At 42.8% G+C, this 27,096-nt stretch overlaps 1 long non-coding RNA gene across 2 annotated transcripts; it reads left to right on the top strand.

Moving 5' to 3' along the window:
• Nucleotides 1–9,588: 9,588 nt before the first annotated feature.
• On the top strand, nt 9,589–12,701 carry LOC110712686. Of its 2 annotated transcripts, XR_002509668.1 has the most exons (4): nt 9,589–10,021; nt 10,088–11,770; nt 12,080–12,317; nt 12,455–12,701. It is a non-coding gene; the product is annotated as an uncharacterized LOC110712686 (long non-coding RNA). The 2 variants fall into 2 exon arrangements; XR_002509667.1 differs by having other exon boundaries at nt 10,088–12,317.
• The last annotated feature ends 14,395 nt before the right edge of the window (nt 12,702–27,096 follow it).

Below are 27,096 nucleotides of genomic sequence, written 5' to 3'. Positions count from 1 at the left end.
TATTATAAACCCCAAAGTAAATATTTTGATGTGTGTTTGAATATGGGTGAGTTGTAATTGTATTGTCGACGTCGTAATGCTTTAGAGAAGAATAATATTGTCTTTAGCATTACTTCGCCAAGAGTTGTGAATGCACTTAATTGTTGATTCCAATAATTAATTATATTCTCGAACTCAGACGATACCTTTTGTGATTTATTAAGTTGAAATGTATTTTTAATTGGAGTTTCCATTGAATTTACGAAATATGATTTTCTTATGCTGTTTAAATTAAGTGTAAGACCATTTTTGGCTTCTCTGTAAATTTCTGAGTGAAATATATTATATTATCTATTTTAAGTGATTTTTGAATTGTGTGTGGGGCCATAGTCGGGTGTGAGGCCGAGTTGCTTCCCGATGGTTAATAAACATGCTAACTACCTGGATTGCGAGTCTTAGGTAGCTCAACCTGGGTTAATTGTTGCCGTCCAGGGGTGTGTAAGACCTTATAGGCATCTACCCATAACCGGGAGTTAGCCAATCTTAGACACGGTCTCTGCGAGATGACCGGGGGTTCGTCCTGACAAACCTTAGGAAGTGGATTGCGAGGCCACTAGCGTTCCCTCCATGCCAGTTCTACTGTTTTGAAGGTTTTGAGTTTGAAATATTTATACTTTTAAATTATCAATTATTTGAAGTTTATATATTATGATTGAAATTGAGTGATTTAATGTCGACATTCCTGTTTTAAGTTTAATTGAAATATTTCATTATTTGTATGTGTAGGGAATATTTCAAGCCTTAACCCCTAGCTTGAACCCCAGTGTGATCATACACTAAAGTACGGTGGCGTCCAAAAGGGAAGAAGATAGAGCAAAAGAGTCGCCAACAAGTTTTAGGAACTTGTAAACCATTCACGGGGTGAAGGTTACACCCCTTAACGGTCCAAGAGATCGTCAACTCCATAAGGTCTTGAACCAAATAAGGGTTCGGGGATGACGGTACAAATCCAACCTAAAAGAGATTGAACCTGCCCTAATATTAGGCCTCTACTTTATTCTGATCGTATTCATGTGTGCTTTCTGACTAACATGCAATCAATAGGATTAACCCTAAACCTGTTTATCTATGTTGGTTGAATATAAATGCACAAATAAAACTATTATTGGCGATCACTTGAATTATAATCATATTAACCCTAACAAGATTATTAATTATCTTATTAACCGTGATTACAAGTACAAATTCCCTTTAAACATGCATAAAAGGCATGATCAAGCAATAACATTAAATATCAAGCAACATAATAAATAACCATAAACAATTATTATAACAGTCATAATAATAATCATAAATAAAATAATAATCATCAAAATAATAATAATAATAATAATAATAATAATAATAATAATAATAATATGCATAATCATTATAAATTATAACAATTATAATCATAATCATGTTCATGTTAATATTAAAGCATAATAGTAATAGCAAGATCCTAGGCATGATACTAACAAGATTAATAACAAACCCTAACATGTCACTAAGCAATAAAAATCAAATCTTTAGCCCTAACATGATACTAACAATCATAGATATTAGGAAGAACATAAGAAGCATCGCAAGAATCATAATAAGCATATTTGATATTATAACCTTTTCCCTAAACATGATACTAGGAATATCATAATAACAATTTAAACATGATTTCTACATCATAATATCAATTAAACCATTTATTTACTTACTTTGATGCCTCATACCTCTTTCTAATAACAAAATACACACGTTAGTAACTTCAAGGAAAATAATAATCAAAACAATTAAATTAAATAATTGAAATAGAGATTTGGGACCAAACCCTCAGAAATTAAACCTTTCACGTCTAGGGCGAAGGCAACTTCGAATATGGCTAGGTGTATCTAGATCTTGCGAATGCGGAATTTTGTATTTGAAAACAAAGTTTAGAAAAAGAGAAAGAGAGAGGGATGAAATAAATTAAGAGAGAATTAGAGAATTAATGATTGCGAATGAAAACTGATTGTAGGTCAATGAAAACGGAGTTTTTAATACGTTATTTATAGAGAAATCAGCCAAAAAGATAAAATATCAAAACAGAGCACTTGGCACACGCAAAACGAGATTGGCGCACGCAAAACAGAGCTGGCGCCAGCACCAGCTTATTGGCGTCAGGCGCCAATGGCTAGCACCAAGCGCCAATGGCTGGCGCCAGGCGCCAGGCCTGGTTCCAGGCGCCAATGCCTGGAGTCAAGCGCCAGGCCTGTTTTTGACGCATTTTCGAAAATTAGATAAGTTTGCCGTACTGGAGGATAAAATCGTATCTTTTCCTCGAAAATGCTATTTGATTTTAATTAAAACTCTGAAAAGTCAACAAAAGTCAATTTATCAATGCTAATTGAATTAGGAATGAAAAGAACCTTCTAGAAGAATCTAGAAGACTAAAACCATTCCTAATTGCATTAGGAATGATAAATCATATTAGGCCCTCCTCTAGATCATTGGGCCGTATATAAAGTTCAAACCGGGCCCAGTTTGGTAAATTGGCCATAACTTCCTCAATATTCATCGGAATTTGGCTTATAATATATCGTTGGAAAGCTCTTGTCAAGCCCCATCCAACTACGCTACTATTGGACCCATATCATGGACCAACCAAACTGTATTGACTATTTTCTTAAAATAAGTTTTAAAAAAAGATAGAAGAGAAAAGAAATTAAAACTATCCGCAACGCTAGACTTTCCACACTTTCGCTTAATTCGATTATGATTCGACGTGAAAGGTACTCATCACTGGGTTTGGTTTTGGGGAGACACAAATGGGTGTCTACAGAAGCCCCCACTTTGGCTGAGTTTGGAGAAACGCGAGTTTCGAAAACAAAAGTCAAAGTATCGATAGGGACGGAGAATGATTCAGAACGTTCTGCGATCCTAAATCATTCTTGTAACGCCGATACCTGCAAAACTAGCATTAGTTAAACAGATAAAAGAGTTAAGAAACACGTATCTTGCACCGTCGAGCACACTTACTCTGAAATTAACCAATTGTTTTGATGACCTCCTGCAAGCTAGAGAATGTCATCCCGCTTGAAAACTTCTACGCCCGTAACTGCTTCCAATTTAGAAGATTGCTGCGCCCGAAACGACCCTCCTCCGCTATGATAATATTCCACGTCCAAGGGAATACTATATCGAAGATTATTTCTCTCGAAATTACCTTCAGTTGTTTGTGACAACTCTCCACAATCTAGGGAACGCCACCTTCCTGTTTCGATGTTCACTCGTCTCTGAACAAAGAGCTTCTTTTTTATATGTTCACGTGTCTCTGAACAAAGAGCTTCTGAATGATATGCCTCTAATTTCTGCTGTGATAGTCTTCGAAAAGATCACTGCTTTTTAATCCTTAATACTGTCATGCCAGTACGTCGGCGCTTTGCTGCTTGTGAACCAGTATGTCGACAGTCCTCTTGTATTTGGGAATAGTTGCCAACACAACTCTTGTACGATGTATGACAATTCGATTTAGGGAAATTTGTCAATTCCACGTAACAATCCATCCTTGGAAATGTTGCCACGATGAAGCGACAATCCGTACCTCAGAAAATTTGCCAAAATCCAATTTTGGGAAAAAGTTGCCAATGCTTAGTAACAATCTTTCATAAGAACTTTGCTACGATCGACAATCCACATCTTGGAATATAACTCTTGAAAGCAATCCACCTTGGAAATTTGCCAATGCTATGCGACAATCCTTTTGAGAAAATATTTCCACTATTGACAATCCGCGTCTTGGAACATTTGCAAAAAAGAGTCGACCGACAATCCACTTCGGGAAAATTTGCCACTTACTGAAATGAATGACAATCCACGTTAAGGAACCTTTGCCGATATTTATGATGAATAGAGACCTACAACAATCCTTTGGGAAATTTTGCCATAGGGAACTAGGTGTATGACAATCCAATCTCGGAAAACTTGCCAAAGATCCATGAATGTATGACAATCCGAGCTTGGAAAAACTTGCCAAACAAAGAAGAAGCATGACAATCCACGCTTGGAAACTTTGCCAGAGATGACAATCCAATCTTGGAAAAATTTTCGTTGAAGAAGATGCACGACAATCCATTTTTAGAAATATTGTCATTTGGAGATGACAATCCAATTTTTGGAAATATTGTCGTTTTAGTGCTTGCTTTTAAACCGATTGTAATAAGCCAGTGTTTTAAGCGCTTAAGCTAAATGAGACGATCTTTCGTCAGGTCGATCACTTAGACTGTAATCAAACCGACTACTTAATCATGTCAAATTTCTTATAGTGGCTAACTGGCGTACCAAGGAACCCGAAGTCGAAATCACCTTTTTGAGAGGCTTCGAGCTCTGTCGCTGTTGAAATATCTCTGGCACCAAGAATTGACTCTGTCGCCGAACGCTGTGATAGGGTCTTCCCTATTCTGCTGCACCTGTATTTATTTTTTACGATAGAACTTTGCCAATCTTTTTAATTATCTTAGGGTTGACATAAGGTTTAGCATTGCTTGACTCATTGACTTGACATGACTCAAGGTATAAACTTGACTCGATATGATTGACTCGAGGTTGACTCGTATCAAAGTGAAATGACACGTGTGGCTCATGGCCCGTGTGTGCATAGTAATGTGATCGTGCGACTCGAAAATGCAAAAAAGCAAAAATGCAAAAAAAATTCCGTCATTTTTGTGGAGGGTACCGACTTTTTCCCGAAAAAGAAAGAGGCGAAAAAGAATCGAAGTTTGAAAATGCATGTTGAACGAGCTTAGTCAAATGTTGTTTGATACTATCTCTCAAGATGCAAGGATTAATCCATCCTAGGATATCTCAGTGGTTGACTCAATGATGAAAGCATTAGGGTAACTTAGGCACGGAGGCTAAGCACTTCATACTTCGTGATGCAATGACAATTATAATTGATGAGCGACTTTGATATGACAAGGCACGCTTCAGCGTTGTGTTAAGATTCCATGACAAAGGGTTCCTAAGGGAAGTATATTTGGTCATGTATCTGTGATGTGTGTGATAGTGACACTAAAGTTAGGCCGCAAAGGCTAAGTGTGTAGAAAAATATTATTTGTTAAAATAGTTAAATGGTGGTGACTCTTAGGCTAGTAAGCTAATGATGTAGGGATCAAGCCCCCAAGTCTAGCTCTACATGAATAGGGATGAGCATAGGAAATCCCTTGATATGATCATGGTGTAAGTGTGTGAATGTGAATATGAATGCATGTTTATTACGGTCGCACCTCGATGTGAGGTTGCCTACGTATACGTTAGGAATCAGGCCGAACGTAGCTCTAGCCGAACCTCGCACAAGTATGTGTATACCTCAAAAAGGTCTTTTTAAGGGTTGTAACGTGGTTAGGCTAAAGGTTGAAGAAGAAGGGGATAAAGGCTCAAGACCCTAGATAAGCCCCCAAGGTGTGCAACTTTGCTTTTGGATCTTTATATTTTTATGCTTGAGTTTCTATTCTTTTTTAGCTCTCTTTTTTTTGCTTTATTTATTTCTGCTCTCTTTTTTTTGCTTTTGCACTTTATATTTTTATAAGTGTGGGCAATCCCGATCATGCGGTCTATCACTCACTTGGCATTCATGTTTCAAAGGCACGGTACCGAGCACTCGATAAGAGACGCAATCTGAGACGTATTCATATCAAATACATGTTCATGTCAAAGACATTGGAACACTTACCCTTTTGTACACTTTTATTTTATTTTTTTTGCTTATTTTTTTTGCTATTTTAATCTTTTGAAGTCACTCAAGCTTTTTATGAATTGCATAAGTTACACACCATCCCATCCCAAGGTTAGGTAGATGTAGGTTGAAAAAAGAAAGGTCTATCGTTAGACGAGGCTCAAAGTGGTTTATGAAGAAAGGATGTATAATTGAAGGGTGAAAGGTAATAGAATGTGGCTACAAGGGGTGCCTTAAATTATTGGTATACCTTGTGCTTAGTCCGACATGGTTTTTTATTTATTTATTTATTTTTTTTAATGCAATATAATGAAACGAAATGATCATATGCAAGGAAATAAATGCTCATTTTATTACAGAAAAAGAAAGAACCTACAAAATTAATCTAAGGGAAAAGAAAAGGTGCCAATGCTAGACTTATTGGGGAAAGGAAAAAATGAAAAATAAAATAGAAAAAGAGGTCATGAAATCTTGTCGTTGAAGCTCGCCTCTATCTTGTGTTGTTTGCTCCGTCATCATCCAGTCTTCTCGCTAGCTAGAGGCAATGGGATCTTATTTGCCTCTATGAGATCTTGAATGAGGTTTTGAAACTTGTAGCATTCATCAATAGTATGACCGTTTCCTCGATGGTACTTGCAATAGGAGTTTGGATTCCATCTCGAAGATCGATTTTCTGGTGTTGGATCCTCGGTAGGGCCAATAGGTTTGATTAATCCTCGATCGTAGAGACGATCGAAAGCAGCATCATAGGTCATTCCGATGGGTGTGAACTCTCGCCTGGGTTTCCTTTTAGATCCTTGATTGTCAATGGCTAAGACACTATTATGGTCAAAGGTACTAACATTATTACTAGAGTGGGCGTTTTCGGAAGAAGAAGGATTGTCGTTCTTCTTTCCTTTCCAGCCACCGTGGTTACTATTGTTAGTAGCTTTTTGCTTTGCGAGGTCGTCTTCGATTTCAATTCCGATGTCATAAACGGCCTTGAAAGTATTCAAGTTGTGTTGGTATTTTAAATGCTTCGAATACTTCTCTTGAAGATTCTTGATAAACATCCTCACAGACTCCTTTTCGGTGGGGACCTCAATCATCTTGGTGGAAGTTTCCCTCCATTTATTAAAGAAAGAAGTAAAGCCTTCATTCTCTTTTTGTCTTAGCATCTCAAGTTGTCTATGATCGGTTTCAACTTGAATATTGCACTTGTACCTATCAAAGAAAGCGTTTACTATCGATTCCCAGGTAGAGGTTTTCTCTTTGTCAAGGGAGAAGTACCATTGTTGGCAAACGGTTTCAAGAGATAGAGAGAACAGAGAGGGGAAAACCTTCTTATCGATACTCTTAATACTCATTATAGTTTCGAAGGCTCTTAGATGGAAATAAGGGTTATCTGTTGCCTTGAACTTAGGGATGTCAGTGGCGTTGAACTTATGTGGAAGAAGTTCCTTGTCCAGCGAGACCCCTTGTGAACTCATGCCCTGAAATTTATAGTCACTAGATAGCTTGCTTAGACTCTCTTGCATGAGGGTCATTTGTTGTTGCTTCACGGGATCATCAATCTTGAGTGTGAGTAGCTTCAGTGTCTCAGTCACGGTAACCAATTGGTTCCTAAGCTCATTGACTTCTTCTTGAGTTGCCATTATCTTTTTAGTCTTCCTCTTTTGACGAATCGGTTTATCAAAAAGTGAGACTTGAATAAAGAGGTTGTCCTTGATTAATCGCCCTTCTCTCCTCGACCAAGTACTATGGAAAAGGAATTTGGGGATATTTATTGTTAATTATTTGACTCAAACTTTATTCAACATGCAATGGATGGAGGAAGTGAAGAAATATTGAATAGAATGTGAAGAAAAAAGATGTAGATGGAGGGATATGAAGAATTAGGAATAGGATGTACCCCCACTCAAATGACGAAAAGATCGACTCATGAATGAACCTAAGACATGGTCACGGTGATGTATACTCAAAGTGTGTGCTAAGACTAGTGAGTGTATATGATAAGTTAAGATTCGTGTCATGACCATGTGGCTAGATTATGTGACTAGACTCAAGCAACGACTAAGTTAAGACTTCACATATATGCATTAAACTTGACAGACTGTGGTATTTTAGTCATAACTTTTTATATGTGACTCTGATTTGGATGAAACCAATGCCAAATTAAAGATAAAACTCGGGGCTACAGATCCATAGGTTGTACGACTCGTAGTTCTTCCTAGAACTCCGGTTATGACCAAACCAAGTTGACGTTTGTGCAGTATACGGGAATAAAAATCCGGGTTGACTTAAAGGAACTATGACTCGATTTTATGTTTATTTATTAGCTCAAATTAATTAATTAATTAATTAAACAAAGTCCTTTAGTCATTAATCAGTTTATTTAGTCTTAACACAAGTCAAACAAACGGTTAGGAAAAATCGCATAGAGTATGTACAACAAATAATGCACAATTAGTCAAGTAGGCACAATATGATGCAATGAATTTGCAACCTAACCATGGCTCTAGTTCTCTAAAGTTCGGGATATGGTTTAGTCAATAGAGGGTCCATGGTTAATTGTCCGGATGCACCAAGCGGAAGCCTAATCGTGAAGGGTTGACGCGAGTGGATGGGACACCGCGAGTTTTAGAAAAAACTCGCTTCCATGGTTTGGTGAATTCAACAATCTCGGATGTACCCTTTGTTGCACGGAGCGTTCAATCGGGTAGATGGAGCATGAATTCCCAGAGGGTTATGTCCATATGTAGAACACATATGGGTTTCAGAAAAGTGAGAAAAAATTCAATCAGGAAGTAGGATCGAGCAAACAATACGAAAAACCGGTCGAAATTAGAGCGCATATTTTTGGCTCGGTATTGGGGGAAGTTGGCGCCATCAATCAGAAACTGGCGCCAACTTTTAACTGTAGCGCCTGGCGCCAATATTGGCGTCTGGCGCTACGGCTAAAATGCTGGCGCCAAGCTCTGGTCATTGGCGCTACTTCCCACATGCCTCAGCAGCTTTCTGAGCTCGATAAAATTTTCCAGTTTCGCGCGGTGTTATTTCGGTCCTAGTTAAGAAAGATATTTCTCAAATTTTCTACGTGTAAAATCCTATGTTTTAAACTCATTACGGATGGTCTTTCCAATGAGATCTTTTTATGCATATGACAATAATGTTAATCAAAATTACGCACATGAAATACTTAGAACGTTTCGAGTCTCATCCACTCATTTTAAATCATTGCCGAAACAAATTCAGGAATTAAAATAGAAATCCTCCCCAGCGGAGTCGCCAAAAACTGTAGGGAATATTTCAAGCCTTAACCCCTAGCTTGAACCCCACTGTGATCATACACTAAAGTACGGTGGCGTCCAAAAGGGAAGAAGATAGAGCAAAAGAGTCGCCAACAAGTTTTAGGAACTTGTAAACCATTCACAGGGTGAAGGTTACACCCCTTAACGATCCAAGAGATAGTCAACTCCATAAGGTCTTGAACCAAATAAGGGTTCGGGGATGAAGGTACAAATCCAACCTAAAAGAGATTGAACCTGCCCTAATATTAGGCCTCTACTTTATTCTCACTAGTAGAAAAAATGCTATTTGTAACGCCATATTAGTAACTGGCGTATGTTATGCTAGTTACGAAAGCATCAATAGTAACCGACTAAGATAATGCCAGTTACAAATTTCATGACATTAGTAACCGGCGTAGTAAATGTCAGTTACTAATATGTGGTTTATCATTGTTTGAAGTTTATTAGTAACTGACTAAATAAATGTCAGTTACAAATATTAAGTCAAAGAAGTTTTGACTAAAAAGTTTGTAACTAGCTTACGAACGTCGGTTATAAATATTAAGTCAAAAAAATATTGACCAAAACATTTGTAACTAGCTTACAAATGCCAGTTACAAATATTCCGTCAAAGAAACTTTGACCAAAAGTTTGTAACTAAGTTATAAACACCAATTATAAATATTAAATTACTAATTCCTATTAATTTTATTTAATTTTTTTATTTAAGTTAGAGGAAAAAATTCTCGCTGAAAATAAACATAAGACTGAAACTTTTTATTTATTTTTTTCCTTTTGCTCCAACTTCTCGCCCGATTGGTGAAAACTCCTTCTTCCTCTTACAATTTCTCCTTTGCTACAACTCAATCCATTCAGTATTGTTTTGGTTAGAGCTTCCGTCCGATTTCAGGAAATCTTGGGATCGATTCTCACCCCTGCCCTTGTGGCTCTCTCTAAACACCAAAAAAAAAAAAAAAAACAACTCAATCCATTCAGTATTGTTTTGGTTTTTCGAATTATGGCTCTTGTAATTTTCCCTTTAAATTTTGTTGTTGATCAGTTAGCTGAGTAATTTCGATTTTGTTCTTGCAAGGTTCTCGTCCATAACGACGAACGTCTTCCTCCTCAGCTTCTCCAACAATTTTCTTTCACAATTTCTTTGCTGATTTTCGAATTTGGGTTCAGCAATAGTGCTTCTATTGAGGTTTAAAGGTATGTAATTTTCGAATTAGGGTTCTTGTAATTACCCCTTTTTTAATTCAATAATAGCCCTAAAAATCGAATTGAATTTTGTTAGCTGATTAATTTCACATCAAATTGACAATGTGACATGCCTTCTTTTCGCCCTTTAAAACCAATAAAGCCCAAATTTATTAAACAAATGGAGAAGGAGTTAAATTTGATTATATAATTTGGAATTTTACTTTGATATTGCACCATTAGAATTTGTCGAAGTTTATGATGATTTAAAACATCTTTTCAATTTGTCTTGGTACTTTTTGTTTATTTGTTTAATTTTCATTTTTTACTGTTGGATCAATGGTTTGATGGATAAGGCTGAATGTGACTCTTGAGATGTATAGGGATAGGGATAATTATATGCTTGTTCTGGTATCTGATGCATTATTAGTTCAAAATATGCTATAATCTGGATTACAGGGTTACTAAAGATGATCATTTTTCTTTATGTTCCTGATCGAATTGGTGTGCATGCCTGCTTGGATGTGTAATTATGCAATCGTGGAATGGTTATATGTGTCTGTCGTTGTATTTAATCCTGCATATTACTGATGATCTGTTTTTGATTTGGAATTTGATACCAAAATGTTTCCTGCATAATGCTACGGTATGTTCATATACAAAGGCTACTAAATGATAATGTGGGCTACTCATTCATAATTAATTTATTGTAAAAACATATTAGAACCAACACTTGTGGAATTGTAATATAGTGACAGTTACTTGTCAAATGATGATCTGAAATCAAAGACGAGAATCAAACAAAGGAAGATATATAATGAAATGTTGTAGTCCCTACTATTCTGTAAATGTGAGTAATCACTAGTAAATTGGACTAATCAACTGAAGCTAGAATTGCTTGGAAATGGCTTCCTGATCACAAGTGTAATCCTGTGTGTATAGTTTGTCTAGGTCCCTCTTACATTCTTAGGTTGCATTGGGCAGGAGCCTCTTCGTATATTGGGTTAATGATGATGCCGATATTGATGTTAATGTTGTAGCGTTTTATTTTAGATTCGAAGTAAATTTGAGGTAACATATGTTGTGGCCTCTCCTTTTCTTGGTTGTTGAAGTTTCTTTTAAGTTTTCACGTGAAACTCTTGCTAGTCCAATAGCATATTGTAGCATTTTCAACTCACCGGCGGTGTGGCTATGAATTGCAAGTAAATGATGCTCAACCTTAATTCATGAAGTTTGTTTAGGGTGAATACATTAGAATCTCAATATCTTCCTATAGTTTTTAACTTTTATATTGATAGATTGACATGAAGATTAACATGAGCCGAATTTCAGAACTGAATTCAGAAATGAAAATCAGAACCGAATTTTCGAACTATAAAAGAAGGGGAAAAATGCTTGATAGCTCACAATGCAGTGTGCACCTAGAAGTATCTTTTAAATAACAATAGCCAACACTTCCAGATTTTGATATTTTATTGCGTGCATAACTCCTTAAAGTTATTGATCAGTCGTACTTGTTCTCGGAGGATCAGTTTGCTCGGTTAACTTCAGAAAGCTCGTTCTCCTTCGTTACGAGGTATTTTTAGGTGATATTTTTTTTGAATTTGGGTGAAATTTTGTCTACTTTCTTCCTGCAAAATTTCAGAATTTTTCGAGTTCTTTTGCTATTAAACTGGACTGTTTTCCGCAACTGTGTCAGTTTTAGTCCGAGTTAATAGTTATTGCTGTTTGTGTGCGATTTTGTTCCAAGTTGTGCTGCTATTTTTTCCTTGTTTTGTGCGCATATTGTGTGTATAAATCATGGCAGACGAGGCTATATTCAATTCATGAATAGACTACTCATTATATTCAATTTAATGGAAGTTTGATTTTAATTACTTGCTAGTGCAAACTCAGGTTTCATAGTGAACCAGGATTAAGAACATCTACTTTTGAGAGGTACCCTTATTTTATTGCTTGTATTCCGTCATTATCGAGTGGGACGATTTGATACCGGTGTCTGTAGAAGGAGAGAAGGTTGATGTTAGGTGGCCTAATTGGTTTGCTGCAGTTGCAGGGGAGGCTATCAAAAGGTGGGTTTCATGGTGGTTTGTTTCCTACTTTCCTTTGAGAAGATGAATAAGGTATATATTGTTCAATGTATCCCTTGTAATTATTGATTTGTTTTGAAAGAGTTTGGTATTTGAGATTGGATAGTGTTGATTGTTTAAATTGTTAGAAAAGATTTAATTTTTGATTAGATAAATGCATTGTTTGGTAGGTGTCGTGGAGTATGTGGACTGGAGGTAGAAGTTTTGTCTTGGTTAGAGGTAATGTCACTTGTAATATGCTTCCTATTTTCTATATAGTTGGGAATTCTTATTGGGTTGCTTGTTTAGATTCTACATAATTTGTATAACAGGGGAAGGTATAATTTGTATAAATCAGGAACTGACCATAAAACTATGTAAAATTGTTCTTGTCTATGGCTTGAGTTTTGGCATCCTAAATTATAAGGGTCTAACACACATACTACGTTTAGTGCATTTCTAACATCTTGGTTGTATGCTCATGGTAAGTTATTCCTTCTTTGTTGGATAAGACATTGTTTGACCAATAAAAAAGAAAGGGAATTTTTTTTTGTGTGAATCTAGATTAGTTATTGAGCCTGTTGTTTCGGGGTTTTCTGATGTCCTGCGGGAGAGTTACAATTCCGAGACTGGAACCGGACGCCTGTACCTGCAAAACAAACGGATGCTCCGGATGATTGGAGATCCGCCTCCGACGGTCAAGTTAGTACTTGATTAAGGAGTAATTAATGCGGAAATTAAAGTGATTGGGTCTCTCTAGGTGAGAGTGTTTAATGTGTGTAATCTGCGTTTTTAGCGTAATCTCACTTAATGAGGATTAAGGGAGGTATTTATAACCTCGGGAAACGTGTCAATCTAGGTTTAGGTTAACCTTGGGCTGATTGGGCTTCCCTCGGTAGTTGGGCCTAGGTGACCGGTTATCCCAGGTGTCATGGGAAGGACACGTGTCGTGTCGTAATTGGTCTATAGTGGACGAATCATTGCTTGACACGTGCAGGCTCCTATTGGCCCATGTGACGGACACATGGCGGAACCTGATTGGTCCACTTGTGAGATGGTGATTGGTGGGGAAAAATCCCCTAATCATTTGCCCCTCACAGGTGGCACGTGACTGGTCACGTGTTACCTGTGACAGGTATCGCCCTGTAACAGGCGACGGCCTGCTACAGGTGTCACTCGGCGAGAGGCCGAGAGATTCTCCCGCCAAAATTTTGAATTCTGGAAGTGACCCTTCGCCTTCTCACTTCGCCTATATAAAGGAGTGTTGACTTCGGTCATTTTCACACTTGAAAACTTTGTGAGAGAACATTCGGACCCCTGAACTTGCTCTGACATTTTGGACCATTTCTGCCTACCGCCTGCTCTGACAAGCCGACTGCAAAGGATTTTCAGAACCTCATCAATCGTCACTCGTTCAGGTAACCGTCGGTTCTCTTACTCTTAATTTTCTCTGTACTTTATTCTTTTTTGAAATGGCACCACGGAAGCACACGACACGACCTAGGTTAGTGATCAGCCGGTCACCGGGGACGGCTGAATCTAGGACTAGGAGTGCCGCCTGCCCTTTTCTGGACCCATCTTTGCCCTTTATACAAAGTCCGACTGTATTGTGTCTATGCAGAGCATGATGGCCAGAACAAAAAAGACTGCCAGGATCTCAAACTCAGACGGCTCCTCCCACAGGGTGCCGATTAGTGAAACATCTGACCAGGCGCCAGATGTGGAAGTGAAACAAAGCGGCTTGAAAGCCGGCAGTTCTGAGGGAGGAGTCAAAGTGACCCCTTCCCATTTTACAGTTGACAATTCTTCATTCTCTCCTGCTCCTTTTAAAGGAGAGGAGGCGGGCCCCTCCGGGAGAGGGGAAGAGTCGTCCTCTTCGGACTCGTCAGAGGACGATTCCGAGTCTAGCTCTTCTGGCCATGCTTCTCTGGACACAGAAGAGAAAAACAGTCGCCTACAAGAGGCGAGGCTTTCTCACGCAGTTGAGAAGGGGGACGATTGGGCGGAACCATCCGCCTCTCACCGAGAGCAAAATACCCCCTACTACTGCACGGTACCTCGGGGCCGGATCACGGCCATGCAAGAGAAAGTGGAGAGCTTTATCGCAAACCACACAATGGGCCCCGGCTTTTTAGTGTTCGTGCCGGATCCAGAATACACATTCGTATGGCCGGCTGGTACCAGTTATGATGGCGCCTGCTTTGGCTGCTACGAGGCGGCCATCAAGGCTGGGCTGCGCTTCCCACTACATCCAGCTGTTCAGCGGATCTTGGATGGGTATGAGTTGGGGTTATGGCAGTTAGCCCCGAACTCCTGGGTCAACGTACTCGGCTATGTGGCCGGGTGCGAACTGCACGGGGTGGAGCCGAGCTTTGAGGCTTTCGCCCACATGAACAACCTCAGCCGGACCCCTAAGGCAGGCGGTACCGGCTGGTATCAATTGACGAGCCACAGGGGCTACCTCATGACGAGAGGTAAAGCAAACAAATGGAAGGACTGGCGGAGCACCTTCCTCATCATTGAGAGTTCAGACACAGAGCTGAACAAGCGCTTCAACATGTGGAACAGGAATCCGCCCCTTCTTGCAGGCGGCCGCAGCATGCCGCCTGTTCCCCCCAAGGCTAAGAAAGAGATCCTAGATAAAGGACTCTTCAAAATAGAGTCGAAGGTGAACTCTACTTCAGGGGTACGAGAGCAAGTACCCCTGCACTGCGTCCCGAGCTTCAAATGGCTCTACGACGAGTACTTTTTGGCCGCCTGTGGCCTCAGCAGTCGGTGCTCAAGAGGTAGCCGGCCTGTCGAATGCTCTGCTGTTCCGTGCATTTCTTGTTATGACTTTTATTAACTTTGCTATTTGTTTTTGCAGCGGACGCCATGAGCAAAATTACCGCCTCCAAGACTGCGGCGGCCATGTTGCGGGCCTCCATCATGCAACAGTCTTCAACCGACTCCCCCAACAAGGGGGCACCCTTGGTGGGCTTCGAACCTTTCACCCTCTTTTTGGTGTTGTGTTTATGCATATACTGACTCTTTTCTTCTTTTTTAGACGGGCGCTCCAAGAGCTTCTTCTTCCCAACAGCCGGACCCCAAGGCCCGGAGGACGACTGTTGCGAGCTCTCCTGGTTCTGCCAGGAAACATGCGGCGGCTGAGAAACAGCCGACCACTTCTAAAACTCCAGCTGGGCCACCTAGAAGTATGAAATTGTCCTTGTAAATTTTAGACTTGCTCCCTTCTTTACTAGGTCTAATCCGTTTGTTTATGTTTGATGCAGCCGGCCCTCAGGAGCCTGACTTGGTCGAGGTGGCCAAGTCTATGATCAAGGCCGTTCCTCCAGCTGAAAGGGAGGCGAACAGGGGTGTCGGCACCCTTGACCTAGACGGGATTGCAGGGGTCCTTGCTGAGGTATACTTAGCATATTTTTGAGTATTTGAATTCCAGGACGCCTGTTTTCTTTTTTGTTTGGAAACTGACGCCTGTTCCCCTTTTTACTTAGGCCCTGCTCCGAGTGAACGGCCTTCGCAAGCCGCTTGACCGGAAGAACAAAGAGGTAAAGGCTGCAAAAGCTATGGCCGCCTCTGACTGTGATAAGGCAATGTTTCAAATTGCCCAAAATGAAGTTCTGACCATTGATATTCTTTATTATCAGGCGCAGGCTACCGCCGCTATCCGGGCTCAGTTAGAGGCGGCCCAGAAGAGGAATAGCGAGCTGGAGGCGACCATCAACAACCTCAAGGCCGAGCTGAGACCTCTTCGCCAAAAGATGTCCTCATACGAAACCTTGGAGAAATCCTTGGCGAGCGTAAAGGAACGCCTGGTGACCCAGGAGAAGAGTCTTACTCAGGAACTCTCGGAAAAGGCCGAGCAAGAAAAGAAAGAGTTGGTCCGGGAGATGAGGAAGACTCTGCTCAAATCCAGCGCATGACTTGGGGCCGCCTCTTCCCCAATGCCGACTTTGCTTCATGGGAAAAAACGTACCGCCAATGTTCTGATAGATATAATCAAGAGATCCTGGCGGCTGTTGAGGAAGAGGCGTTGGAGGAGGAGGAGCAGCCGGTAGTGGCGCTTGTGCCGCTTGGGGGTAATGCATCAAAAAAGGATGCAGCTGAAGCCGAGTCCAGCAAGAAGAGTGCTGACCAGGCGGCAACTGCTAATATTGAAGATCTGCCCCCTTCTAAAGCTTTATGTCTTCTTTCCACGGCCTGCGTACCGTTTGTTTGTATTTACCTGGCCAGGGGGCCGGGGCTCTGAATATTTTGTCGGTCTTTAATGACGGCTTCCTTTTAATGAATATTTTTGTTTTGCTTCAAACTTGTTCAAGTATTGAATATTCTGATATCCAATTGTACACTATATCGACTGTTTTACATGGCCGATAGTTGCAGACAGGTACAGATAGTTAGTCACGCCGCCTATGCCCCTGGACGACTGGTCGTCTGTTTTTAGGCTAGACGATCAGTCGGCCATTTATCCAATCGGTATTCGAACCATTTTAAAGACTGGATCCCCTTTAGGCAGGCGGTTCTGTCATATAAAATTAACCAAGTAGGAAAGTGGTTTCCTACTTGTCATGTTTTTAGGCTAGAGACTTTAGGCCGTCTGTTCCCCGCCATATTTAATCTAGTGTGAGCCGGTGTTGTATGAACACCTTTTTAGTTTCATACTAAATTTTTAAGGAGTGACCAAGTAAACATGATTGTTACCTAGTCGCCAAGTAACTGAGTAGTAGAGGTATCAAGCGGTGGGTACCGGTTGTTCCCCTTTATTCGCCAATGTTTGTTGGCTTTTAACTCATAGGTTGTTAACCTAGCAGGAGTAGTGGTTGAGAGCCCCTGTTTGTTAAAAACAGGCGGACGACTCATACCTTTTAGGCTCCATACTAAGTTTGAGAGAGTGACTATGAGTTAACTTTGGTGTTACTCAGTCGCCGTCATTCCTGCTTGAGTAGTAAAGGTACCAGGCGGCGGAGGCCGGCTGAACCTTTTGATTCGCCAATGTTTGTTGGCTATTAACTCAAGAGGTACCCCCTGCATTTATCCCAAGTAATACAGGCGGTCATCTGACTCAGATGTCAACTGCTACCACTGGTTTGGTTAGTGATAGAGTTATCCTTGTCTCAAAAACGGCTACGTGGTTGCCCTTGGGGACAGTCGTATAGGTGCCGTGTAATTAGTTTATAGAGCAATGTTCCACCCAAAAGGGAGCTGCTCTCTGCGACGAATTTCATCCGGAGGGATGCCGGCGGACGCCTGCTATGATGTTGGGACAGGTCGTATTAGTTTTGAAGATTGGGTCAGTTGGCTTGGCGCCTGGTCTGATCATTCGGCCTGTGGCCTTGGTTAATTCTTGGTGAACGTAGGTGCTAAGTAAAAGGAGGGTAGCCGCCTGTTTAGGCACAGGGTCGGCCAGGCCCTGATCATTTTTAGTTAAGTATAAGGGGGGGTGGCTTTGTGTTTGGAACCAGTCGGCCCTCTTCTATAGAGAGTAGCCGACTATATGTCCAGACGGCATGCCCCTATGTTGATAAGAGTAAAATATTCAATGGAGAGTAGCCGACTGTAAAGGTACAGACGACATGCCCCTCTGCAGATGGAGTAAAATACTCAATGGAGAGTAGCCGACTGTAAATGTATAGGCGGCCTGCCCCTCTTAAGTAAGAATAAAAACTATGGAGAGTAGCCGACTGTTTGTTAGTAGGCGTGCCCCTCTTAGTACCAAATTGAATATTAAGTGCAAACTTTTATTAAGTAGCCCTTGACTATTTACATCATTCAAAAGAAATATTTCTTAAGATTATCTACATTCCAAGTTCGAGGCAACGGTTGTCCGTCTGGTGTTCCCAGACGGTAGGTACCGTCCCTGACCTCTTCACAGATTCGGTAGGGTCCTTCCCAGTTGGGAGTTAGTTTGCCAGACTCATTAGCCCTACCAACTGCTTCCATTTTTCTAAATACAAAGTCCCCCACTTTGAGTGGACGCCTGTGTACTTTTTTGTTGTATGATCTAGTCATTCTCAGGCGGTAAATTTCATGGCGCAAGACAGCATTGCCCCTCCTTTCAGGAAGTGAGTCTTATGCCAGGCGCATGGCTTCCCAGTTTGCCTCTTCGTCATATAGCATTACTCGAAGAGTCGGCTCGTAGTGTTCTATTGGAAGAACAGCTTCCGCACCATAAGTTAGGAGGAATGGAGTTTCTCCAGTCGCCCCTTTTTCAGTCGTCCTAATGGCCCAGAGAACATGTGGTAATTCATCCGCCCATAGGCCGCCTGCTCGTTCAATCTTTTTCTTGAGACCGTCTGAGATGATTTTATTAAAGGCTTCTACCTGGTCGTTTGCTTGTGGACGGCCGACAGATGCAAAGTAGTGTGCAATTCCTTGGTCACCCAACCAGCTTTTGAGAACAGGCGTCTCAAATTGGGGACCATTATCAAAAACCATAGACATGGGAACCCCGAACCGAGTGATGACATTTTTCCAAATGAATGAAATTACATCCTTCGTCTTGATTCCCTTTACAGCCTCCGCCTCTACCCATTTAGTGAAGTAGTCGACGGCAACAAGTAAATACTTCCTTCCGCCTGTAGCAGGCGTATATGGACCCAGAATATCCATGCCCCCACTTAGCAAACGGTAGTGGGCTATGAATGGTAGTGAGGTCAGTAGCCGGACGGTGAATTAGTTTGCCAAACCTTTGGCACTTGTCACATTTTTTCACCATCACCATCGCATCTGCTTCTAAAGTAGGCCAAAAGTAGCCCTGCCGCCTTGCCCGTTGAGCAAGCGTCCTACCGCCTATATGGGAAGCACAGTAACCAGAGTGAAGATCGTCCAGTATCTCTCGCCCTTTTTCTGGAGTAACACACTTTAAGAAGGGTTGAAGGTACCCCCTTTTGTGAAGTTCTCCCTTTATTATTTCAAAACTAGTTGCTCGTTTTTTCAGTGCTGCCGCCTGTTGATGATCATCCGGCAGGGTACCATTTGTCAGATATGCCCTGATTGGATCCATCCAGGTTGAGCTTCTGTCTAAGATTTCAATAGGTTCTTCCTCAATGCTTCTCCTCTCCATTACTTCCCAAAAAACAGTTTGAGGAGTATCACAGGAGGCGGATGATGCTAATTTTGAAAGTGCATCCGCCTGGTTGTTTTCTGATCTCGGCACTTGGGTCAGATGGAAATCCTCAAGGGAGCCGACTGCTTGTCGGACCGCCTGTAAATACTTGATCATGGTCGGATGGGTTGCTTCGTATTCGCCATTGTACTGACTCACTATCAATTGTGAATCGGAACAGGCGTCTATTTTTCTTGCTCCTGCCGCCTTGCACATGCGGATTCCGGCTAGTAAAGCTTCATATTCTGCCTCATTGTTTGAGGCCTGAAAACTGAAGCGTAAAGCATACTCGTACCTGTCGCCCTCTGGCGACTGACATATGACTCCTGCTCCACAACCATTTGAAGTAGAGCTTCCATCCACATATACCTTCCAGACTTGGTCTGTAACTTGAGAGTCCGGAGGACGAGTCATCTCAACAATAAAGTCAGCAAAGGCTTGCCCCTTCACTGCTTTTCTAGGCTCGAAAGTAACTTCAAGGCTCTGTATTTCTATGGCCCATTTGATCATTCGGCCTGACGACTCCATGATGGTCAGTGGCCGCTTGATAGGTTGGTCTGTATACACGACGACTGCATGTGCCAAAAAGTAGGGCTTCAATTTTTTAACAGCCATGAAGAGTGCAAGACCAAATTTCTCCACTAAGGGATACCTCAACTCGGCATTTTTCAGTACATGACTGACAAAGTAGACCGGGAGCTGACAGCCGTCTCTTTCAGCAAGGAGAACAGCGCTTAACGCATGATCAGAGACGGTCAGGTACATGTAGAGTACTTCTTTGGGCAAAGGCTGACCAGCCTCGGCAAGGAATGCAAGTGAACTTTCAATTTCTGGAAGGCCGCCTCAGCATCCGACCCCCATTCAAACCTTGCCTTTTTCTTAATTGCCTGGAAAAAGTATAGGCATTTGTCGCATGATCGGCTTAGAAATCTTCCCAAGGCCGCCAGACAACCTGTTAACTTCTGAACCTCTCGGATGGTACGAGGCGACTGCATGTCAATGACCGCCTGCACCTTCTCAGGGTTCGCCTCTATTCCTCTCTGATTGATAAGGAATCCGAGAAATTTCCCAGACTCAACTCCAAAGACACATTTCTTGGGATTGAGCATGACATGGTGCCGCCTGAGTGTGACGAAAGTTTCTCGGAGGTCCGACAGATGATCTTTCTGAAGTTTAGACTTGACAATCATATCATCAATATATGCCTCGACATTTCTCCCAATTTGATCAAAGAACACAGTGTTTATCATTCGCTGGAAAGTGGCCGGGGCATTCTTAAGACCAAACGGCATGACCGTGTAACAGTATAACCCCTGATCAGTGACGAAGGCCGTCTTCTCCTGATCTTTCTTCCATAAAGGAATTTGATGGAAACCAGAGTAGGCGTCCATAAAGCTCATCAAAGCATGGCCGGCTGTTGAGTCGACCAGGTTATCAATTTTAGGCAGAGGGTAACTGTCTTTGGGGCACGCCTTGTTTAAGTCTGTGTAGTCTACACACATTCGCCAGGTGCCATTCGGCTTTTTAACAAGCACCACATTTGCAACCCAGTCTGGGAAGTAACATTGCCGAATGAACCCTGCATCAAGTAATTTTTTAACTTCGGCGGCTGCCGCCTGACTTCTTTCTTCGCCATGGTTCCGCTTCTTCTGCCGTACCGGCTTCTTTTTCGGATCCACGGCCAGTTTATGTACCGCCAGATCAGGACTAATGCCTGGCATTTCATGGACTTCGAATGCAAAGATGTCCTTGTATTCTTTCAATAGTTTGTGAAAGTCGTCACCAAGGTCCCTTAAAGAAGTCGTCCCAACCTTGATTGTTCTGTCAGGACGCGAGTCATCTAACATCAGGTCCGTATGCTCATCAGCTGGCTGAGGGCGGAATTCATCCGACCGCTCCACTGCCAATGATTGCTATTTTCTGTCTTTTCTTGCGGCCCCTGTCTGGGATGCCTTTCTCTTCTTGCCGCCTGCTTCTTGAACAGGCGCACTCTCCTTGACATTGTCAAGGTCTATTTTTCCACCACTCGACCCAGTGGCCATAACAGTGGGCCTGACATCTGAGAGATAGCACTCTCGGGCCATCCTCTGATCTCCCCTTAGGGACCTGACTGTTCCATTGTCCCTCTCAAACTTAAGCAACATAAGAGATGGGATTATAACAGCCTTGGAATTATTCAGGGTTGGTCGTCCCAGAATCATGTTGTAGGCCGAGAGTTCTTCTACTACCAGGAACCGGACTACCATGTGTCGTCCTTCCCCTTTTTCGCCTAGGCGGATGGGTAAATCCACTCGTCCCACTGGGTGGACGACTCCTCCTCCAAACCCTACTAAAGGGTGGGATGCCGGATGTATGCAATCAGTCTGATATTTTAGTTTCGACAGACATTTGCTACTGATGAGATCTGAGAAGCTTCCGGTATCTATGAGGATTCGGCCAACTCTCTGGTTGGCCACTTTACATTCAATAACGATAGGGTCATCATGCGGCCCTCTTACCCCTCCTAGATCTTCTTCAGTGATGACAATCTCAGGAAATGAATATTTGGAGGGCCGTTCTTGGTGAACGGAATTTACATCTAACCGTCTGATATTGTCTTTGTTGCCCCTAATAATGGGGCCGCCTCCTGAGAAGCCGCCTGCAATGGTGTAGACGACTGCATCATCTGTATCGGAACTGTCGGCCTGTTGATTCTTTTTGGCCGACTGTTTTTTTGAGGAAGTGTTCCCCGTAGATTTCTTGACATAAGTGTCAAGATCACCTTGCTCAGCCAGGCGGTCCAGATACCGCATGACACTGATGCATTCATTGGTGTGATGACCAACATCTTCATGATAATCACAGAATTTTTCTTGGTTCCGGTTGTTTGCAGAACCCTTCATGGGGACCGGCTTCTCAATTGAGATCCGTCCCTTGATTTCCTTTAGGATAAATTGGCTATCCTTGTTAAACGCATACTTTGGGGAGTATGGTTTGAATTCTTTTTTCTTTTTCTGGACCGGATGTTTATAGGAATCAGCCGCCCATACCTCTTTTCTCTTCTCGTCTTTGTTTGACGACTGTTTCTGTCGTCCTTCTCTTTTGTCGGACCTTCTCCCGTCTGACTGTTTAATCGTACTACAAAGATCAGTCGCCTGTATATAGGCTTCCGCTTCAATCAAGGCCTCTTGAAGAGTCGCCACCCTCTTTCGGACCAAATCAAATTTGAAGGTCGACCCGTCTTTGAGACCTCTGAAAAAGTCAGTATAGGCTACTTCATCCGGTAACCCTTGAATCTGTATTCTCATCAGGTTAAACCGCCTGATGTAAGAACGAAGCCCCTCCTTCTCGCCCTGCTGAATTGTTCCTAAATCAAGGGTCGTCTTCTTCGCAGGGATGTTAATGGCGAAGTTGGAGGTGAATAAGTAAGCAAGCGTCTTGAAGTTATTTACACAACCAGTCGGCAGGTTGCCGAACCATTGATATGTGATTCCTTTGAGATTCGCTGGGAAACACTTGCACCAAGTGGGATCATCCAACCCTTGAAGGTACATCAGGTTGGTGAATGCCATCAGATGGTCTTCTGGGTTAGTAGTGCCGTCATAGGCGCCTACTAATACATTTTTCACTTTGGCCGGCTGAGCGGCTTCAGTAATTTCCTTGGAGAAGGCCGACGGCTGTTCACCAAGTCTAAGCAACCGTAGCTGCCAGTCCATAGGTTGGACATTTTTTGCTGCATGTCCACCAAACGGAGGTGGCTGTAAAAAATACTGTTGTTGCGGTACAAACGGTAAGTTTGGTACCGCCTGGTCGCTATGAAAGCCGGACTAACGGGAGGTGCCGCCTGACTGACTCTCATGATACGACTTAGTATGCCTCATCGAGGTATTTCGCAGACTGTCTTGGAAGTTTGAAGTAGAGGCCGACTCTGACAATCGGTCACTCTTCTTCTGCTCTAGCAGTAGCCGAGCGTCTGTGTATGTTTTCCTCGACCCGTCCGCCTGAATATGACGAACAGGTTTCCTATTTCCTGGAGTAGGAAAACGGTATTTTGTGAAATCAAGGGCAGGTGGCTCCCACTTCCTAGATTTAGGATGAGGGGTCGCCTCTCGCCCTTGAACTGGTTTCCTCTTCAGTGAAGTGGAGGGTTTCTTAGCCGACTGCTCCTTGTCCAGAGCAGGCGGCTTCTTGTTGATCAACTCTTGAATTTCTCCCTTGAAGTCCCTCATGAAGGTCATGAGTTCGTTCCTTGTGATGGGAGCAGACCCATCAGTCGGCTGCTGCCGAACAGGCGGTGCGCCTGCTGGCTTGCTTCCAGTTTGAAGATGTTCCCGTTCCCTCCTTTCGGTATGACGGGCACGTCGGGCCCTTAGGGTCCCGTCTGAAGCTGTGTGAGCTTCAACTTCAAATTCATTCTCAGTATCGTGGTCCGACTGAACTAGAGGGTCGTCCAGGGGACGTCTCTCTTCAAGAACCGGTACAAACGTGGATGCCATCTCAGAAGTACTCTCCCCACAGACGGCGCCTTAAAGACGAGAAGAGAAAAGAGGTCTGGGCGGCTGATTCCTCTAAACAGTCGGCCCAGAAAAAGAAAAAAGAATTCAAACCATACTCCCCAAAGTATGCGTTTAACAAGGATAGCCAATTTATCCTAAAGGAAATCAAGGGACGGATCTCAATTGAGAAGCCGGTCCCCATGAAGGGTTCTGCAAACAACCGGAACCAAGAAAAATTCTGTGATTATCATGAAGATGTTGGTCATCACTCCAATGAATGCATCAGTGTCATGCGGTATCTGGACTGCCTGGATGAGCAAGGTGATCTTGACACTTATGTCAAGAAATCTACGGGGAACACTTCCTCAAAAAAACAGTCGGCCAAAAAGAATCAACAGGCCGACAGTTCCGATACAGATGATGCAGTCGTCTACACCATTGCAGGCGGCTTCTCAGGAGGCGGCCCCACTATTAGGGGCAACAAAGACAATATCAGACGGTTAGATGTAAATTCCGTTCACCAAGAACGGCCCTCCAAATATTCATTTCCTGAGATTGTCATCACTGAAGAAGATCTAGGAGGGGTAAGAGGGCCGCATGACGACCCTATCGTTATTGAATGTAAAGTGGCCAACCAGAGAGTTGGCCGAATCCTCATAGATACCGGAAGCTCCTCAGATCTCATTAGTAGCAAATGTCTGTCGAAACTAAAATATCAGACTGATTGCATACATCCGACATCCCACCCTTTAGTAGGGTTTGGAGGAGGAGTCGTCCACTCAGTGGGACGAGTGAATTTACCCATCCGCCTGGGCGAAAAAGGGGAAGGACGACACATGGTAGTCCGGTTCCTGGTAGTAGAAGAACTCTCGGCCTACAACATGATTCTGGGACGACCAACCCTGAATAATTCCAAGGCTGTTATAATCTCATCTCTTATGTTGCTCAAGTTTGAGAGGGACAATGGAACAGTCGGGTCCCTAAGGGAGATCAGAGGATGGCCCGAGAGTGCTATCTCTCGGATGTCAGGCCCACTGTTATGGCCACTGGGTCGAGTGGTGGAAAAATAGACCTTGACAATGTCAAGGAGAGTGCGCCTGTTCAAGAAGCAGGCGGCAAGAAGAGAAAGGCATCCCAGACAGGGGCCGCAAGAAAAGACAGAAAATAGCAATCATTGTTAGAGGAGCGGTCGTATGAATTCCGCCCTCAGCCAGCTGGTGAGCATACGGACCTGATGTTAGATGACTCGCGTCCTGACAGAACAATCAAGGTTGGGACGACTTCTCTAAGGGACCTTGGTGACGACTTTCACAAACTATTGAAAGAATACAAGGACATCTTTGCATTCGAAGTCCATGAAATTCCAGGCATTAGTCCTGATCTGGCGGTACATAAACTGGCCGTGGATCCGAAAAAGAAGCCGGTACGGCAGAAGAAGCGGAACCATGGCGAAGAAAGAAGTCAGGCGGCAGCCGCCGAAGTTAAAAAATTACTTGATGCAGGGTTCATTTGGCAATGTTACTTCCCAGACTGGGTTGCAAATGTGGTGCTTGTTAAAAAGCCGAATGGCACCTGGCGAATGTGTGTAGACTACACAGACTTAAACAAGGCGTGCCCCAAAGACAGTTACCCTCTGCCTAAAATTGATAACCTGGTCGACTCAACAGCCGGCCATGCTTTGATGAGCTTTATGGACGCCTACTCTGGTTTCCATCAAATTCCTTTATGGAAGAAAGATCAGGAGAAGACGGCCTTCGTCACTGATCAGGGGTTATACTGTTACACGGTCATGCCGTTTGGTCTTAAGAATGCCCCGGCCACTTTCCAGCGAATGATAAACACTGTGTTCTTTGATCAAATTGGGAGAAATGTCGAGGCATATATTGATGATATGATTGTCAAGTCTAAACTTCAGAAAGATCATCTGTCGGACCTCCGAGAAACTTTCGCCACACTCAGGCGGCACCATGTCATGCTCAATCCCAAGAAATGTGTCTTTGGAGTTGAGTCTGGGAAATTTCTCGGATTCCTTATCAATCAGAGAGGAATAGAGGCGAACCCTGAGAAGGTGCAGGCGGTCATTGACATGCAGTCGCCTCGTACCATCCGAGAGGTTCAGAAGTTAACAGGTTGTCTGGCGGCCTTGGGAAGATTTCTAAGCCGATCAGGCGACAAATGCCTATACTTTTTCCAGGCAATTAAGAAAAAGGCAAGGTTTGAATGGGGTCGGATGCTGAGGCGGCCTTCCAGAAATTGAAAGTTCACTTGCATTCCTTGCCGAGGCTGGTCAGCCTTTGCCCAAAGAAGTACTCTACATGTACCTGACCGTCTCTGATCATGCGTTAAGCGCTGTTCTCCTTGCTGAAAGAGACGGCTGTCAGCTCCCGGTCTACTTTGTCAGTCATGTACTGAAAAATGCCGAGTTGAGGTATCCCTTAGTGGAGAAATTTGGTCTTGCACTCTTCATGGCTGTTAAAAAATTGAAGCCCTACTTTTTGGCACATGCAGTCGTCGTGTATACAGACCAACCTATCAAGCGGCCACTGACCATCATGGAGTCGTCAGGCCGAATGATCAAATGGGCCATAGAAATACAGAGCCTTGAAGTTACTTTCGAGCCTAGAAAAGCAGTGAAGGGGCAAGCCTTTGCTGACTTTATTGTTGAGATGACTCGTCCTCCGGACTCTCAAGTTACAGACCAAGTCTGGAAGGTATATGTGGATGGAAGCTCTACTTCAAATGGTTGTGGAGCAGGAGTCATATGTCAGTCGCCAGAGGGCGACAGGTACGAGTATGCTTTACGCTTCAGTTTTCAGGCCTCAAACAATGAGGCAGAATATGAAGCTTTACTAGCCGGAATCCGCATGTGCAAGGCGGCAGGAGCAAGAAAAATAGACGCCTGTTCCGATTCACAATTGATAGTGAGTCAGTACAATGGCGAATACGAAGCAACCCATCCGACCATGATCAAGTATTTACAGGCGGTCCGACAAGCAGTCGGCTCCCTTGAGGATTTCCATCTGACCCAAGTGCCGAGATCAGAAAAACAAACCAGGCGGATGCACTTTCAAAATTAGCATCATCCGCCTCCTGTGATACTCCTCGAATTGTTTTTCGGGAAGTAATGGAGAGGAGAAGCATTGAGGAAGAACCTATTGGAATCTTAGACAGAAGCTTAACCTGGATGGATCCAATCAGGGCATACCTGACAAATAGTACCCTGCCGGATGATCATCAACAGGCGGCAGCACTG

The sequence above is a fragment of the Chenopodium quinoa genome, unplaced genomic scaffold (assembly GCF_001683475.1).
Source record: "Chenopodium quinoa cultivar QQ74 unplaced genomic scaffold, ASM168347v1, whole genome shotgun sequence".
NCBI lineage: Eukaryota > Viridiplantae > Streptophyta > Magnoliopsida > Caryophyllales > Amaranthaceae > Chenopodium > Chenopodium quinoa.
The sequence above is the reverse complement of the archived record's forward strand: the minus strand, read 5'-3'. Positions and strand labels throughout refer to the sequence as shown.